The 19,076-nt window shown below is 37.3% G+C and overlaps 1 protein-coding gene across 6 annotated transcripts in view; it reads right to left on the bottom strand.

The window, feature by feature from the left end:
- LOC107753260 (cadherin-18) overlaps positions 1-19,076 on the bottom strand; it is a 136,097-nt gene that overhangs the window by 92,795 nt on the left and 24,226 nt on the right. Inside the window, exon 1 of one of the 6 annotated variants that reach the window (XM_016569385.1) lies at positions 18,034-18,190. The exons of 2 other annotated variants lie outside the window; for them this stretch is intronic. The gene's annotated coding sequence lies outside the window, so the exon portion shown is untranslated. Of the gene's footprint in view, positions 1-17,723; positions 17,816-17,906; positions 17,937-18,033; positions 18,191-19,076 lie in introns of those variants that run through there. 3 more of the 6 variants (XM_016569389.1, XM_016569388.1, XM_016569386.1) reach the window with 3 other exon arrangements.

Below are 19,076 nucleotides of genomic sequence, written 5' to 3'. Positions count from 1 at the left end.
ATATATATATATATATATATATATAGTTATTTAGGAGCCTGTTTAGGAAACCTGTCCAAACTGTGCTTAAGACAATAAAATATATGTGTGAACATTTACAAAGAGGAGGAAGACTGATAAGAGCAAGTAAGCTACCAAGAGTCGATAACGTTAGAGCAGAGAAATAGACGGCGAGTAGTAAAAATGCACAAAGCTTTCTGTGAGGGGTAGGTTTAGGTGTAGGGTTGGTGTAGGGCGATAGAAAATACAGTTTGTACAGTATAAAAACCATTACACCGATGGAGAGTCACCAGACTGTGTGTGTGTGTTGGCACCTCCTGAGTTGCTCTTCAATTAGAGCGCTGATGTAATGATTGTATTGCTGATTATAATTAAAACACCCTTTCAATCCCCCACTCCTCCACCCGCTTTTCTTTTCCTCTCAGTCCATTGGTAACGGCTCACAGCTGTATTCAATCAATGGCAGCTGGTCTCCAGTAGCGAGGCATTCATAGAGCGGTGGGGACTTTCTCTACTGTCTGATCAGAGAACAGCAGGATATGCATTTCATGTCATAATGGCTAAGATTACAAAATCTGTATCATTTATAGCAGCAAACTGGAATATCACCAGTGGAACATGAAGTTTGAAACAGTTTATCCAAAGAACAATGGAAAACGTTGTTATTCACAGTCGGATGGGGTTAGTTCCTCTTCAGGAACTCGAGCTGCGTCGAAAACGCTAGGGGAACGCCGTTCAGCGTGACGGGCTCTGAATCTCGTGTGTAATCAGACTAACAGCTGGGCGAGACGTCACGGCGGGTGACGTAATGACCAGGAGGCTATAAAAGCACGTGCGGTGAGACCAGCGTCAGCTTTTTGTCATTCAGCAAGCGCTCTGTGTGTGTGTCAGTCTGATATCTGTTTGTGAGTCATATTTGGTGTTGTCTGTCCCGTAGGGCTAGAGAAATTATGTCCAAAGCACATGACAAGTCACATCATTTGAGTAGGGGCGAAGGCAGCCAGCGTTTCAAACTGTGTGTTCCTCCCTGCCCGCGTTTCATTACGGGTGCGGATACACACAGTTTGTGCGTTGTCTGCCTGGGAGCGGAGCATGCTGAGTCAGCTCTTGAGAGCGCTGACTGCCCGCATTGCGAGTGTCTTCCCATGCATGCTCTCCGCTCCCGAAAGGCACTCTTTGCGGAGGGTGCTTTCGCAAGCGTTCCCCGCGGCGCGGGTCCCGCTGCCGCCGAGGCGCAGCGGCGATTGCGCTCGTGGGGTTCGCAGCTGGAACTGGCGGAGGGAATGGAGACGGGCGAGTCCCTATCTTCTTCCTCACCCGCCAGATCCGGCGCTCGCTCACCGGGATCGGAAGCCCGTTCTGCGGTTACTTCCCCCCGGCGAGCGAGCTCGGCGCTCCGCCTATCTTCCTCCGAGGAGGTTGATGTGGTGGGCGCCGATGAGGATTCGCCCCCTCAGTCGCCCCAGTATGAGGAGCTTTTGGAGGTGGTAACTCGTGCTGTGGCCAAATTAAACATCGCATGGCCCGCCGAGAAAATGGCTGAACCGCAGAAAAGCAAGTTGGATGAGCGGTTTTTGCGAGTTAAGCCACCCCCTCCGAGCCGGAGCCTGCCTTTTTTCCCCGACCTCCACACCGAGGTGTCGAAGTCGTGGGGAAGGCCATTCTCGGCCCGCCTATTCGTTCCCGCCTCCGATCATTATGGCGATGTGGCGGGGATGAAAGAGCGCGGTTATAAGACGATGCCCCGGGTAGAGCAGACGCTTGCGAGCTATCTGTCTCCCGGCGTGGCATCGTCTTTAAAGGCTCCGGCATTGCCCTCCAAGCCGCTGCGCACAACCTCAGCGCTGGTGGGCAAAGGGTACTCGGCAGCGGGTCAGGCTGGTGCGTGTCTGCACACCATGGCGGTGTTACAGGCGTACCAAGCCGACCTGCTGAAGGTGCTGAGGAATATAATGTAGCGATCTAGTATCTAGGCTATTTTATTAATAAAAATCACGGGGAAGTGTGGACAACAAGTTTCTGTGTGTGTGCAGCGCATCAGACCGATAAGAACAAGAAAGACCAAAAAGGAGAGAGAGTGGATAACATTAGAGCAGAGAAATGAGACGGCGAGGAAGAGAATGAGGCCTTGTGTTGCCTGGAGCGAGTATTTTCATGACCTGCTGTGATTTCTCAGTCTGGACCCTCTGCTGATATCAAACTACAGAAGGAGAGAGGAGGGTATGGAGGGGGGTATGGAGGGTCAAACTACCCACGGCAGAAGAGAGAAAGACTAATGATAACTGCTGTTAGAACACATTGTCAGGCAGATGGAAGAGTAATCGCTCTAAAAGTGAAGCTAACCAATTACTATGACATAGATTGAACATTATTTTTAAAGAAATTAACACTATACTTATTTGCATAGCGGTTCATTATTGGATCTAAGTGGTGGGTCTCAAAAGAATAGTACCTAATCACACGACTATTATATGTCAGTAAAATAGAATAAATAAAACAAATATAAATTTACAGATATAAAGAAGGAAATGCCACAAAAATGTAAGGAAAAATATAAGTATCACAAATATAAAAATTTAATATTATTTTTTTAATACTATACAATTATAAAAAGTTTATATTATAAATATAATATATAAATATAAACAAAGCATAACTGCTTTTAACAAGAAACAGCTAAAATGTGCATAATTTAAGCTTAATATTTAGCCCAGAAAAAGGCAAAATAAATAAATAAAATAAACTAAGTTGCATAAATATGAAAAAAATATTGATATATCATATTAATTTAAATTACAACTTTTTATTGTTGTAGTCTAATTATTCACTGTCAGTAATAATAATAATAATAATGTAAAGTGATACAAATATAGTAATATTATGATATTAATTAAATATTTAAGTATTATTATTATTATTGTTCTTCTTATTATAAATTATTTAATTAATATCATACCATAATCTTTTAAATAATATTTAATTAAATATTTTTATAATATAAAATGAATCACATAAAATTTTTGCATACTTAACACGTTCAATTAGACAGATTTGTTCACTTCTAAACATTTCATTTATAAGTTTGCCATTAACAAGTTTCTACGTCAAGTCCAGCTATGGGTTACATTTTAGAAGCTGTCCTTACATTCATATTGTACGTTTTATCTTCATTTATCCAAATATGCACAAATATGTTTGCTGCACGTATGAATACCTGTGAATGAGATCACAGAGCCAAAAGCAGTGTGAACGAGTGAGAACCCTAATGTTTATGAGATGCTTGTACACAAATAATCTTAGAAAAGACATATTTTACAGCACATGAACAGCTTAAAAGCAACAGACCTGGAAGACGCTTTTGGGGAGGTGAGAAATAATAACAGGTTTGCTTTCTGTGCTGCTACGTAGGTCTATGTTTTTGTGAATGCTCAAATAATGTACACTGACTGCCAAACTCTCCCAGCCTACATCATGAAATATACATAAAAGTTCAGAAAGATCAGACGCTCACCAATGAAAGCACTTACACACACACAAACACACTCAGAGAGAGGCTGAGATTATACTCATACAACCGGAATTACATTGTGACAAATATCCCCAACAGCTCATGAATATTCATTCAGTGGTGCGAGCCAATTTCCACTATCTTTTGGCAGCCGAAGGTGAGAAGACCACTCAGACATTGTGTTTTCCGGTTGCCTGCGTTGAAATGTGAGAAATAAATCGCACAACACCTGCAGGAATTGACAGTTTTGATTTCCGAAGGCGGTTAAAATTGAGAAGAGATCTTGCTTCTGATTATTCATGATGCCATGCAGCAGCCCCTTACCAAAAAGTAGTATACTTCAAGTTTATTTTAGTAAGTATACTTAAGTAAAGTTCAAGTATATTTTTAAGTATACTTTATGTAGTAAGTATACAAATATCAGTGTACTAGTAAATTCTGTACAGAAAATGTGTACTAGCGCCCCCTACAGTATAACAATGAAAACACGGATTCTAGGAGCACAATTATAGCAAAAATAATATTTAGACTTTTTCAAGTATAAGTCAAGTATACTTAAATGTCATTTTAAGTATATTTCTGAGAAGTACATAAAGCCCATTTCTGAGAAGTACATAAAAAGTAGACTAAAAGTATAATTTCCTATTTTTAGTTGAAAAGAAGTATACTAATAGCAAACTTGAATAAACTTATTTTTCGTAAGGGGTGGGCAGTTTGCATTCTTTCTTTTGGACTTGAGCCCTGCAGTGTCACAAAGAGATGTCGGGCGGATGATCAGTCAAGTTTCATGCGAAGAGATTTCAAACAATCACAAACGAGATCTTTAGTGCACCTCAATGTTTTTTTTTTTGTTTTTTTTTTGAGAGCATTTGCTTTAGGCTAATGTTTGTCTTTTTTTTTTTTTTCTCTCTCTGAGAAAGAGACCTAAACTAAAGTAATACTGAACTAAATTAAACTTTAAAAAATAGAGACAAAATAGAGACCAGGGTAATCTCTCATAAAATAAAAATAAAATAAAAACACAAATAAATAATTAAATAAAATAAAGAAAATAGACCAGAGCAGACCAGAGTAATAATAAAATAAAATTAAATTAAATAAAATTAAATAATAAAATTAAATTAAATTAAATAAAATATTCACCCCTATTACGATTCAATGCAGTATGATGAAATGGAGAAAAAAAAATGATGCTATGCAATCCAATATGGTACAAATAGTTTGCTTTTATTTCTTTGGTTCATTGTAATTATTTGGTGGAAGATGCAGCTCTACCTCTGCCATGTTAATCTATATTCTATGTGACTCTCAGGACACGCCTCATTCTCCGTAGTGTTGATGCATCATATTCACGTAGCAGCAGTGGTGATGAGAGAACACTCTTGAGAAACATTTTAGAGAGGCGAAATCAATCTACATATAAAATATTGGTTATAAATTATTGGTCACTTTCTACAAAATAAAAGTATAGCGCATCTACTAATAATTATAAATAAATAGTTTTTAACCAATGCAAACATGTTAGAAACGATGCATCACAATACAAATGCCAACTTGTATCCGATGCACCAACCATTTGTTTCTCATTTGTGTCTATTTTTACTTCTCCACAGAAATGAGATCAGGTTGACCCCTCATCGAAACAACTGAGAGCTAACGTGCAGTTTGGTGAATTCACCCAACAGTCTTTCTTCGAGCATCGGAGCATATTACTATTTCCCTCACTGTTGTCTCTTCTCACTGTTGGATCATAGATCCAGAGCAAAGTGACAGCTCTCTTGTTCTGTTCTTCTGACGTGTCTGCAGCCATTTTAGAGGACAACCCGAAGCCATGAAAGCCAGTGTAAGCGACAATCTCTGCACGGCTTTAGTGGCCTAAATCACTCCTGCATCCCATCTGCGACGCGCTTGATGAAGAGATGGAGAGGGAGGGGAAGGAGTGAGAGGAAAGGAAGGCGGGAGGGAAAGAGAGAAGGGATTCTCCTGTCTTTCTCATCACAGAAGGAGGACACTGCCTCTGAGACAGTATCCATCTGCTACACTCTGCAGAGAGCCATTTTCACTCTGACAGTCTATTTACCTCTAAAACTCTCTTCATCTCTCTCTGTTTCTCTCTCTCTCCCCGTCTTATTCCCTTGCTGCATTGCAGCACACTTTGAGTTATGGTTTTACTGATATCATGTAGCAACAAAAAGCTCTTTACTGTGCAGTGCTGCGCAGCACAAGTCCTACGGTACGTGGGGCAGGGCGGCACCTCTACTGCTTACACAGTTCTACTAAACAGAATATGGTTTCTGTGCAAAGTGCACAAGTAATATCATAAAAAAATAAAACATAAAATGATATTAAATCTAATATAAATAGTAGTATAATATAAATAAATAACAATAAATAAAATATATTGTAAACATCAAAAACAGTACTAAACTGCTTTTTCTTGGTCAGTGATGTACCAACTTAAATTAGCCAAGACAACAAGAAATAAAATAAAATAAAATTATTAAAATGAATTAAAAAATACATTTTTAAAACAGTTTTTGTCCTAGTCCTATGTATTTTTACTATAACGTTTCTAATATCATGTGGATGTCAAATGTCCAATATACACACAGAGAAGCAAAACTGTAAAAAAAATAAAATAAAAAAATAAAATACAATAAATAGTAATTATTCACTGGATAAAAATAGTAATTGATTTTAATTAATATCATTTCATTTAATTAGTATAATTAGTAATTAAATATATTTTACTACACATTTCAACTATAAACTATATTTTGACAATACTTGCAAAACAATAATGCATGATCATGCCAAATTCATAATTATTTGTGACAACATCATCATCAAATGTTGATTGGCTAATGCTACCATTTCACATATACACGAAGGAACTGCTGCTTCATTACACAGTGTAATGGTTCAAGAATATATTAATGGTCGTTTCAGTACCACTTGAAGCCTGTAATGCATTATAAAAGTACTCATAATGTCTTTTTTATAGTGCTACTGTGTGCAGTCACATGTGTGCATTTATTAGCGTTTTAGAACTGCTTAAAGCATGCCTCATCCAGTCACAACTATCAGACATAATAAATGCACTGCAATGAATTAAGAAAACCTGTATGCAGCATTAGATATACAGGTTTCTGACACTGCATGATCTAATGTGTATTCAGCAGGGACAAACTTCACCATCTGACTGCAACAAAATGATGTTTCATCTTTAAAAATTGTAGAGTGAACTCTGCCCAAAAATACACAAAAGCCCAAACACACAGAAAAGAGCGAGAAACAGTGAAGTGAAGTCAGAATACACACACACACACACACACACTACAGTGAATGCAGTCTTCAGTCAAAGAACAGACACATAAAAGTCTATGTGCACCATATGACAGCAACACTGAACATTTCACTACGGCACCTGTTTTAACTTCTCTCACTTTTAATCAAATCTCCTTTCCCCCCCTTCACATAACATCTCTCATATTACTTGTGATGTGTGACTCTTCTTACTTCTTGTTCTCAGATCCGTGAGACTGAATTAGCACCTTTCTCTCTCTTTCTCTCTCATATCTGTGTTTTAATACAGGCAGTGAGCTCCCTGCTGGCTTCTGAAGTCTTTAGCTGCATTTTGGTTTCTAGGAAACAGAACAGCATCATCAGAGTGGTCCCTCTATATGCATATATTCACACAAAATAAAAGATGAGATACAGTGTATCAAGTGTGTGCAGTGTAATGAAAGAGGGGTCTTATATTATACCCTGAAGGGGTTTATTTTGCATTAATGTCCAAATAATCATACATCATCCCAATTATTGCATGGCTACCTAGAAAATAAATACATTCATGAACATTAAATATTGATTTAAATCGAAATTATTGTATACATGAAAAAAGAGCGCAGATAATGAGTTCCTTAGGAATTATACACTTTAGTAGTCATTATATTATATTATATTATACATGGGGGAAATATCATTGACAAATGTTTTTCTCTAATACACATTGGCCACAATTAACGGCACCCTTTTATTCAATGCTTTTTGAAACCTCCATTTGGCATAATAACAGCTCTGAGTTTTCTCCTATAATGCCTGATGAGGTTAGAGAACACCTGACAAGAGATCAGAGACCATTCCTTCATCCAGAATCTCTCCAGACCCTTCAGATTCCCAGCTCCATGATGGTGCTTCTCCTCTTCAGTTCACCACACTCATTTTCTATAGGGTTCAGGTCAGGGAACTGGAATGTCCATAGCAGAAGCTTGGTTTTGTGCCCAGTGACCCATTTTTATGTTGTTTTTAAGGTTTGTGTTTGGATTATTGTATGACTGGAAGATTCAAACATGGCCCATTAGATTTCTAACAGAGTCAGTCACTTTTTGATTTTTTATCTGTTGGTATTTGATAGAATCAAAGATGCCATGTATCTAAACGAGATGTCCAGTACCTCCAGCAGAAATATAGGCCCACAACATTAATACAGCAGTATATTTAATTGTACACATGGGGTACTTTTTATCCCTGTGTGCACCAAACCCATCTTGAGTGTTTGTTGCTAAAAAGCTAATTTTTTAGTTTCATCTGACCATAGAAGCCAGTCCCACTTGAAGTTCCAGTCGTGTCTGACAACTCAAAATTGTAAATATGAATGGGAATATACTTCACAGATATTTTACTCATAAGAATTTCTAGGGGTACCAATAATTGTGTCCAACCTGTATTTGAGAAAAACATTTGTGTCATAATGATATTTCCCCCCATTTTAAATTCTTATTCTCCAATGAAAGGTTAGATTTATGTGAATTTTTTAAATAAAAGATCAAAATGATTAACAATGCAGATTTATTTTCACAGCCTTCTTTGATCATATTTACCAAGGGTGCCAATAATTCTGACCACGACTGTATATATACATATAAGGATATAACTCTTGCCGGCTAAAAATGTGTAATAATAATAATAATAATAATAATACAATTTGTGCTATCTATCTATCTATCTATTAGGGGTGGAACGGTTCGCAGGAAAAAATCGAACCGTACGGTTCTCCACACACGGTTCGGCACGGGCTAGAACCGCGGTTCAACTTAAATCTGACAACGCATTGCGAGTGAAATTAAAATAATGTCCTAAAAGGTTGAAAACCCCTGCTATAGCAGACATAGCAGGCTGGACGTACTTACAGTGTCTTAAAGTGACAGCACTTTCTTAATATTAATCAAACAGCAACAACAAAGAAATCACTCACTGCTCTTGATTGAATAGCTTTTGTAACTTTAATAAAGACTAATCTTTAATTTATACAGTCAAATATGCAATTCTGTTTTACATTTCATTACTTTATTCAATTTCTGTACCATAAAAACTAATGTTAGACCTACCTAAAAACCCCGAAAATCATTGTTTATTTGATTTGTATCTTTACTCTATTGTATTTATTTGTGCTGTTGCTTGTAGTTAAATAGATTATTCTTCTTTTCTTTATTTTTATTTGACAGTATAGTTTTCCCTAAATATAGCACATACCGAACCATACTGAAACCGTGACTCTAAAACTGAATCGTGAGTAAGTTGAACCGTTCCACCCCTATCTATCTATCTATCTATCTATCTATCTATCTATATAGCTGAGCCTAGTCTCATGGCTTATTTGAAAAGAAAAAAAAAATACATAAACGGAAAGACAGAGAAGGAGCGAACATAAAGGCAAAAGCTGAAAGGAAGCCCTGGGGGTGCATGCATGCAGAAGTATAAAAATATTATTAAATCATGATGTCTCTTAGCCACGGCTTAAAATACAGATTATTCAAATTAAGAACAAACATACACAAATATACATTCAAGCAAGCACTTAAGCGCTTGACTTAGCTCTATTTATAGTATTCCCCATTTTAAATAAACATGCCGTGCCTTTTTATAGCCAATGGATCTTTTCAAAATCAACATGTCACATTGTTCTCTCCATAAGCGAGGAAAATAACTTATTAATGCACATAAAAATGTTTGCCTGGGTGACCCATGAGTGCCTGTTTTGTCTCTGGAGAACCTCGGCGGGGCACCGGTGCTACTGGAAATGGAAACTGTCTCTCGTTTTTCAGCACAAAGAGCTCCCAGGTGCTCGTAGGTGATGACTTTCTGTAAAGAACTGTCCCTGATTTTCTGCTACATGCCAGACGTTATGTATAAATAGCCCATGAGCTGTTCGATTCGTCATGCTTCTGCCCTTTGCAATCGTAATGATTCACGCAGGTTTAGATGGACACTGCGAGGTCGGACAGAAGAGTCAAATGGCCACAAACAGGAACAATACTATTGATTATGACAACCGTCCGAGAACCCCTAACGTTACATCCTGACAAGCGATAATGTGTGCTCAATGGCTCTCAATGCCACTCCGGGTTATGAAACTGATCTAATGATCTTTACGATCTTCGCACACAGATGCTGTCTACTGAGTTGGTGGATTCTCAAAAATAATGGTTTCGAAAAGTGTTTTACGGCCATTTGCAGTCACAGGAGAACCTTTAGACAAAGATACGGCTCTTAAGAAACTATACATTTGTGTTTCAAAACACTTGAGGATTTAGCTTTTTCTTTCTTCCTCGAAGCAATATAATGATTTAAGAAAACTATAAATATAACACCAATATCTGTTTTAATTTGCACTGTAAAAAAGTAATATCATTTTCAGTTGTAAATAAAACATATTATTAGAGTGGAAATTGTTTCTACACCATTTTTTTTTGCTGTAAAAACTGTATAACCAGCTTGAATGATACAACTGAAATTAATTTTAAACGTATTATTGTTGGCCCTTGTATCTACATGTCAAATTGTCAAATTACCTCTTACAGTAATCATTTCTCAGTCACACAGGCTGTATATATATTAAACCACACCTTTGAACAGCCACTAAGTGGATACTTTTACATGGCCAAACCACAGCGAGTGCTGCACGAAACAGTCTGACTGACGAGAACAGATCGATTTGGACACAGACGGATCAGTGAAACAAGCAGTGTTAACAGGTCGTGCTTCTCTCTAATCCAGTCCACCCTACGTAGGGGTCACTCTGTCTGGTTTAAGCTGGGTACCACAGTCTCAATCTAACCATTGGGGAAGTTACTTTGAAACTACTTTAACGAACAAGTTAATCTACAGCTACTCTTTTGAAACAAATTGTAACCCCATGATAGTCTTTTTTTTTACTTACCATTATATCTCAGCATCATTTAAACAAGATCATTTTACTTGAAGCAACACTGCTTAAGATATAAGACTTGTTTTCATGGATTGTATTACATGAACTGAACTGTATTTAGTTTTACTGCACGTGTAGATTTATTTATATTTAAAACAAATGGAAAAATCTGCCAGTGTTATAAGACCAAATACACTCAAGATGCATTCTCTATAACACGTCTTAATATCTTATGGGTTGTTGCTTCTCAAGTAAATTCATCTTGTTTCAAGGACTTTTAGATATTTGAACTGGAAAACAATACTACAACGATTATGAAAATGATTTTTTTAAGCATACAATGCAAGATAAAATCTGAAATAAAATCTGAAAAACCCTTATTCAGTACAACTAAACTTGTACTTGTACCGCAAAATAAAAAACAGCAGTATTTGCAAAAGTTGCTTAAATCAAATCATATTAATTTAACTGATTGAATAAACTGAAAGAGAAAAGAAAATAACTGATTTAAAAAAAAATGTGTATCATGGCTTCCACAAAAATATTAAGCAGTTTAAACTGTTAGAAATTATTTAACTATAATAATTTTTTTTTTCTTTTTTTTGACCAGCAAATCAGCATATTAGATTGATTTCTGAAGTATCATGTGACACTGAAGACTGGAGTAATGATGCTGAAAATTCAGCTTTGCCTCACAGAGATAAATTACATTTTAAAAAATGAACATGCAAAACTAATGCTCTTTTTAACTGTAATAATATTATTTTCAATATAACTGTTTTTACTGTATTTTTGACCAAATAAATGCAGCCTTGTTCAGCATAAGAGAAAACTTACTGATCCCAAACTAATATATAGCCTATATAAAAAGTAAAAGACTTGTTCTCTCCACATATATGCCACAGCGTTTAATAAGAAACAAATAAACACTATACCCTTGCTATAGGCTACATGTTGGCTACAATATCTGTAGTGTATGTGAACATTATCTGTTTATTTGTATGACAAACACTGCTCTGTAGCAAAATGGCCAAGATGTTAAAAGCTGTGTTTTGAGTCTTAGGTTCATGGCAAGCGAAAAGATGACCGTAGTCTTTAAAATAATCGGCATCACTGCAGTCTTACAGGCTCTGTAATCCATTCTACCCTCCATATCTCTCCTTAACACTGTGAAGCTGACAGAACTGCTTTTTTCGCCTACTGTATTTCCCAGAACAGCTCATTTGCATTTCTGCTGCTCTTCTATGCGTTTCCTTTTCTGTATATCTGCCTAACACCTTCCCCTGCATGGGTATGATTTGGGGGACGCTCCCCGTATGCATCTCTGTTGCTCTTTCTTTGCTTTGTCATCCTCCGCAGCCTGTTCATCTAGTCACAGGTGGCTGTACGTGTTTGGATGAGTGTGGTATTTCAAAGCAATTAGCATGAATGAACGTTTCCCCTGCAGTCTAATTTACTGCGTTTATATCTCGTGAGTGTATGGGATGAGTATGCGCGTGTGTGTGTGTGCGCGCATGAAAGGATGATCTTACTGAGCATTAGTAACAAAATGTTTATCATGGCTGCTTTTTTCCTCTGCTCAGTCATTTAAGAGGTTATTCCACTCCGACAAAACTCTGCAATAAGAAAATGGATGACAGTAACAGAAAGATACCAGGGCAAAAGCTCTAAACAGTGTTGCAGCGCGCAACACATTCACTAACCACCCACAAGCCAGTTTTGCAGGTGCTAAATGAGCTGAAAAGCATTAAATGCATGCTAAATGAGCTTCACTGCATTTACATTAAGTCACTATTGTCGTTTTCTAGGCAAACATAGCTTTTTTCTATGTAAATTTGGTCTTTTATATATATACTATTCACCTGCCTCAAGTTACGTTATTACCGGCAAAGGAAAGCATTATGTAATAAGGTATTTAAACATGTTTATGTACATTTCTATTAATTCTGGAACAAGTTCTTCATCAAATGTTAAAGAAGAGCATTATAACTTGGAATGCATTCACTTTCTGCATTTTAAAGAGTTGAATCAGGTTTCTGGATCACTGGAGAAGCAGTGCTGTACATTTACAATAAAGTACAGCAGATCAGAGTAGTCTGCTGCATCCACTGCATTTCACCATTACTGGTATGTATCATTTCTTTAGTGAACTGGGCATTCAAATAAGACATTGCCAGCAAACAAATAGTGCTGTCATTGTGTGCATTTCATTCTTAGTGAATTGGGCATTCAAATAAGACATTGCCAGCAAATAAATAGTGCTGTCATTGTGTGCATTTCATTCTTAGTGAATCCTCCCTCTGTGTAAGACATTGCCAGCAAATAAATAGTGCTGTCATTGTGTGTGGGGGGGGGGGGGGGGGGCATTGACATGCAAGTCAATAGACTCATGCTAGTCTATTGACTTGCATGAGTCTATGAGTATGTGTTTTAAAGTGAGCCATATTCTGTTTTACTGAGTTCTGTCTCTCACATAACTAGTTCTGTCAGGAGAGCAACTGAGGAGTGAAGCTCATGGGAAATCCTGAGGTGGGAGACCAGATAAAGATACAGGAATGCTAGGAGATTTAAAAAATGACAGAGCGAGGGATAAAAAGTGATAGAGAGATAAATGACGTGATATAACCTTTGGTGCGGTAAACAAAACAGCTTTATGAATATAGTACTTCCATAAAATACCAAGAGTGTCGTGAAATGCCTTAAAGCCCATAAATGTGCCACAAGAAATTAAAAAATGATGATGGTTTGAGAAATGAAAAGCGATGGGAAAGGGGGAGGAAAAAGCAAAGGAGAGGGCAAGGAAAAGAAAGGAATTGGGAAAAGGAAATACATAAGTAAGAGAATGGAAAGGCAAAGGGAAGAGGAACAAGAAAGAAAATTAAAGGGGAAGGGGGAAGAAAAGGAAGGAATCAGAAAGCAAAAAGGGAAGGAACAAGAAGGGAAAATGTAAAGGTAAATGGAAGGGATGAGAAGAAAAAGGGAAGAGGAAAACAAATTAAAGAGGAAGGAGAAGGTGAAAGAAAAAGCGAAAGGGTAGGAAAGGAAAGGGAAAAGGAAAAACGAAAAGGTAAGGAAGAGGAATGGAAACGGAAGAGGAAAGAGAAAAGAAAACTGATGGAGAAAGGAAAAAGAAAAACAAGAAAGGAAATGGAAAAGGAAAGGGCAATATACAGTATGACAAGGGAAAGGAAATGCAAGTGGAAGAATAAAAGATAAGCAAAGGGACAGGGAAAAGGGTAAGGTACAAGAAGAGAAATAGGAAGTGTTTAAAGGGGGTAAGGGAAGTGGAAAATAATTGAAGGTTGAATGAGAAGGTAAAAGAAAGAAGGGAAAGAACAAGAAAGGGAAAAAGGGAAAGGAAGAAATTAAGGAAGAAACAAAAAGGGTAAAGGTTGTGAAGGGAAATTCAAGTGGAATGGAAATGAAAAGGGGAAAATAAAACTGAAGGAAAGGGAAAAGAGGAACAAGAAGGGCAAATGGAAAAGGAAAAGGGAAGGGGTGATAAAGGAAGTGGAAATGGACATGAAAGAAGAAGGGGAAAAGAAAAGTGACAAGACAGAAAGAAGCAGAAGAGCAAAATAAGGTACAAGACGGCAAAATGGAAAGGGAAAGTGAACAGATAAAAGGGAAGGAGACAGTGAAAAAAAGGGAAAGGGAAGATTAATGGAAATGAAAGAGGAAGGGGAAAGAAAAGAGAAGGGACAGAAAGAAGGGGAACAGAAAAAGGGAAGATACAAGAAGAGGAAATGGAAAGGGAAGAGGAAAATACATGAAAGTGGGCGGAGACAGTGAACTAAAAAAAGGAAAAGGAAGTAAAATGGAAATAAAAGACGAAGTGGAAAAGAAAAGTGAAGGAACAAGAAAACAAGAGGAAAGGAAGGAGAGGGTTCAGGGTGGGAAATAAAGTAAGGTACAATGATATTCAAGATAGAGAAGAGAGGAAAAGAGAGAAGACAGGTGACAAACCAAAGGAACAGTAGACAAGTAAACAACGCAAGGATGAAGACTGCATGTGCCATCACAGCCTGTCTGTGATCCACGCTCATGTTTCATCACACATTCTTCTCTCTTACCAAGACAAATCGCTACTTTCATGACAACTATAAGCATCCTTAACAATCTCACACAGCAGGATAATCACTTCATTGCAGGCTTTTTTTGTCTCCCAACAACATTTCTCTCCTCAAAGTGCTGTTTGAAATCACTGCCTCAACACTTAGCAATAAGCCACACTTGTGCAGACATGCTAACACAACAAACAGAGAAGTATAGACATTAGGCAAAGCCAAATCAGCCTCTAATGCTAGTCTAATTCATGGTATTAATGACTTTCTGTGAACTGTGACACAGGCAACTTTTAGCATCAAGAGTATTTGCTTAATTAAAGGGCTACAGGAAGTAATGAGCTGTCTGGACTAGATAGCTGTGTATTCCTGCTCTATTAGGACGAGTCAGTTGTGCAGAGGATGAATTAGAGGAGCAGCATCACAGGTCTGAAGGTTATGACGCCTCAAGGGTTTCATTCACTTATTGGCACTTTGATTTTCTGCTTTGTTTGGTGTGAACTGCCTTTCAGAGGTTAACAGGGTGATGGTTCAAAGATTGATTTATTATGTGGCCTCCATTTACACAGCGTGTTCTCATGAGAAGACTCTTCAAAGATGGTCCATTCTCTCGATGAAGTATTTAAAAGCCCATTGGTATTAATAGTATGTAGTCATGGATTCCAGATGGAGATGGATTCGATCTTTGAACCTTTACACTGTTTGTAACAAGTGTTAAAATATTATTATTATTATTATTATTATTATTATTATGTTCATGGTTATGTGTTAAATTTAATATTATATTTTATTTAATATTTTTATATTGTGTGCTATTTGGAAGTATTTTAATATTTTATTTACATAGTAATCAGAATTCATGATATTTTACAGGTTTTAAGATTGCTCAAAAATAAAATTAAAATATTATTATTGTCATTATATAATTTATTATTACTATTTTAGCTTCTCTTGCTCTCTCTCTCTTTGACTCGATTTCTCACAGGCTGCACACACTGCACGCCTAGTGCCTACTATTATTTTTTATTACATCTGATCTTGAGGTAATTTAATTTCTTTCTTTGATCAAATTAATATTATCACCACTAGTATTTAGTTTTCTTCATTGCACACTGCTGGTTGTTCTCCGTGTTGTTTTGTTTCCCCGTCTTTCTGGAAACGTGCTTTATTGCTTTCTACTCAAGGCTGCACTGAAAACAATTATTCTTCACAGATAATTTTGACACACTAAATTGATAATGAAACAAATGTGTTTCATAACTGAATAAAATAAAAAGATAAATATTGAATGAAATAATAATATTATTATTGTCATTATATTATTATTATTATTATTATTATTATTATTGGTATTATAGTCATGGTTATGTGTTATATTTAATATTATTTTTTTATTGTATGCAATTTATAAATTTAAATATTTACATTACATTTTTATTTACATAGTAATCAGAATTCATTACATTACATTTATTTTACCTTAGCTAAGACTGCTCAAAAATAAAATAAAATAAATGTATTATTATTAACATTATATAATGTAATAATAATTCATAATAATAATAATAATAATAATAATAATAATTATTATTATTATTATTATTATTATTATAAAAAGAAGAAGAAAAAGAAAACATGTTAGTGTCATGACTTAGTATCTAGCCCATACACTCCAGAAATGTTGAGCTGTGGTGCTCATGCTGAACATGCAGGTTTGAATCTGCCCCTTGATCCCATTCCTGCTCTCAGTGTGAGGCTCTTAAATTCCCTGTGCCCTTTTTTATTAGTTTTTGACAAAAAGTGGCCCCAAATAAACCTCAAATAGCAAAGGAACTCACTTTATACAAGGCTCAAGAATCAGAATGAATCACAACAAAATCTGCAACCAAATGGTTCACGAGGAACAGCTCTGTTATGCTTTGTCAACTGAAGTCACGGTATGTGAAGAAGCACTAGATTTTCCTGTTGGAAACGTCCACATCATTGCCATACATACATAACTAGGCCTGTATGTCAATGGTCTGAGGGTGATTTATACAGCCGAACGCCGCTGCTCTCTGGAGAGAATCATATCCCTCAAATATTACAACCAACTCATCTGCAAAGTGGCCCAAATTGAATCATTTCAGAAGAAGGAGACGAGAAAAGAATGCTCTCCACACACGGCAGACTCTGAAAGCTTTCTTTATCTCCTTCACCATCGTTCTCTTTCTATCTTATGAAATCTTCCATTAAACCCTCTGACAGCACAAGCTCTGTATCAAACCATAACTGTCCTTTCAGGAGCTGTAATAGAGCAACACTGTCTCTCCAACAGCAAACAGCTTTGTGTGCACGTCTGTGTGTGTGTGTGTGTGTGTGTGTGTACAGGTATATATGGTTTATGAGGACACAAATGTGTATAATGACATGGGTACTACAACGTAAACATGGTTTATGAGGACACTTCCTGTGTCCCCGTAAAACAAAAGGCTTAAAAAACATACAAAACGGTGTTTTATGAAATTCAAAAATTGCCAGCAGTTTCCTGTGAGGGGTAGGTTTAGGTGTAGGGTTGGTGTAGGGCAATAGAATATACAGTTTGTACAGTATAAAAACCATTACGCCTATGCAGAGTCCCCGTAAACCACAAATTCAAGTATGTGTGTGTGTGTGTGTGTGTGCAAAGAAAACACCAATAAGAAAACAAGTTGCCTCTGAAAAAAATGTGACATTAAGCAGAAGCAAAGCACCTGGCACCACACCACACATGCAGATGTGCTTCAACAACTTCTCCTCCGGCAGTGGAATCTACCCAAACATTATTAGCATTCATCTGCCGCCCCTGATCTCCTCTCATTCCGTCTAGATGACGGCGCGACCCCGGCTCAGAGCTCCAGCCGAGCGCTGGATTTTAAGTGCGGCTGTAAGAAGATAAGCCTTATAAGCCGCAGACATGCACCTCTCAACTGCGTCTGGCAATCTGATGAAGCGCACATCATCGCATTCACGGCTGAACAGCGTCGGTTTACTTCGCCCGGCGCAGCAGGAGATACTCAACAGATACCGCACAATGAATACAGATCCCTTTGTATACAGATATACAGATCTCGTGCATGCTGGAAAATAAAGTGACATTACTCACTTTCTACAGTCGGTTGATGCACAGCAACTTCCTTCAGATAACTCACTTACTCTCTACCTGCATACTATACAAAAAAAAAAAAACATGTTCTGTACGATGCACGAAAATAGAAAATATTCCACATTACCTAATGATACAAGTCCAAAAATGTGCATATGGTAAAGTTTCCAAACAGACTTTCTGTCCCATGCGTACCATTGTCACCGCGTGTCTGCGCTCCCTTGTCGAGCGTGTGCTGCTCTGCTCCGTTTAGGATGCGTGTGTGCGCGAGTGTGTGGGAGAATCCTCTCTCACTCCTCCGCTGCAGCAGCTCGGGCGAGCCGAGCCGAGCGCACTGATTGGCCGTCTCAGAGCTCACAGAGCGTCCGTCATGCCTGCGCCAGCCCTCGTTGCTTCTCTCTCTCTGGCTCGATTTCTCATAGGCTGCACACAATCTTGAGTTAATTTCATTTCTTTCTTTGATCATATTAATATTATCACCACTAGTATTTCATTTTCTTCGTTGCACACTGCTGCTGCTTTCTGGAAACGTGTTTTATTGGCTTTCTACTCATAGATATTTTTCACACACTAAATCGATTATGAATCAAATGTGTTTCATAATTGATGAACTCTGCAGCATCGACACTGTTATTGAACAGAACTGAATCAACACTGAACTGACTTGAGCTGAATAGCGACACAATTGCCTTCTGTGGAGATGCTGATAGCTAGATTAAAGGAAATGTTCACCCAAAAATGAAAATTAGCTGAAAATTGACTCTACAAAGTACCGGTCCATAATTCGTAATAACACTTCGGATCCTTCAGTGGAAAAAATAAGTCCATCCCCTGTTGTCCTCTCGCATCAAAATCCACTGACATATTTGTTTAGAACTGTTTAAAACTGTTTTTGCTTGTAAACGGTGCTTGATATGTGCATATTTCTCTCCTGATTCAGACGAGACAACTTTTTCGCTGAAGAAATCAATATTATGGATAGAGTTCTCTTTTTATTTAGTCAGAATCAATGGTTTGAAGTTAAAAATGTCTTAATGATGGATTTGTTTTTTTAAAAACACATAGCTTTCACTTTACAAGCCGTTAACTCATGGACTGGAGTGGTGTGGATTACTTGTGGATTATTGCAGAGTATCCATTACATTATTATATTACATAATATATATATAT

The sequence above is a fragment of the Sinocyclocheilus rhinocerous genome, unplaced genomic scaffold (genome assembly GCF_001515625.1).
Source record: "Sinocyclocheilus rhinocerous isolate Xijiao unplaced genomic scaffold, SAMN03320098_v1.1 scaffold411, whole genome shotgun sequence".
Taxonomy (NCBI): Eukaryota; Metazoa; Chordata; class Actinopteri; order Cypriniformes; family Cyprinidae; genus Sinocyclocheilus; species Sinocyclocheilus rhinocerous.
This window is presented reverse-complemented; position numbering and strand designations above follow the sequence as displayed.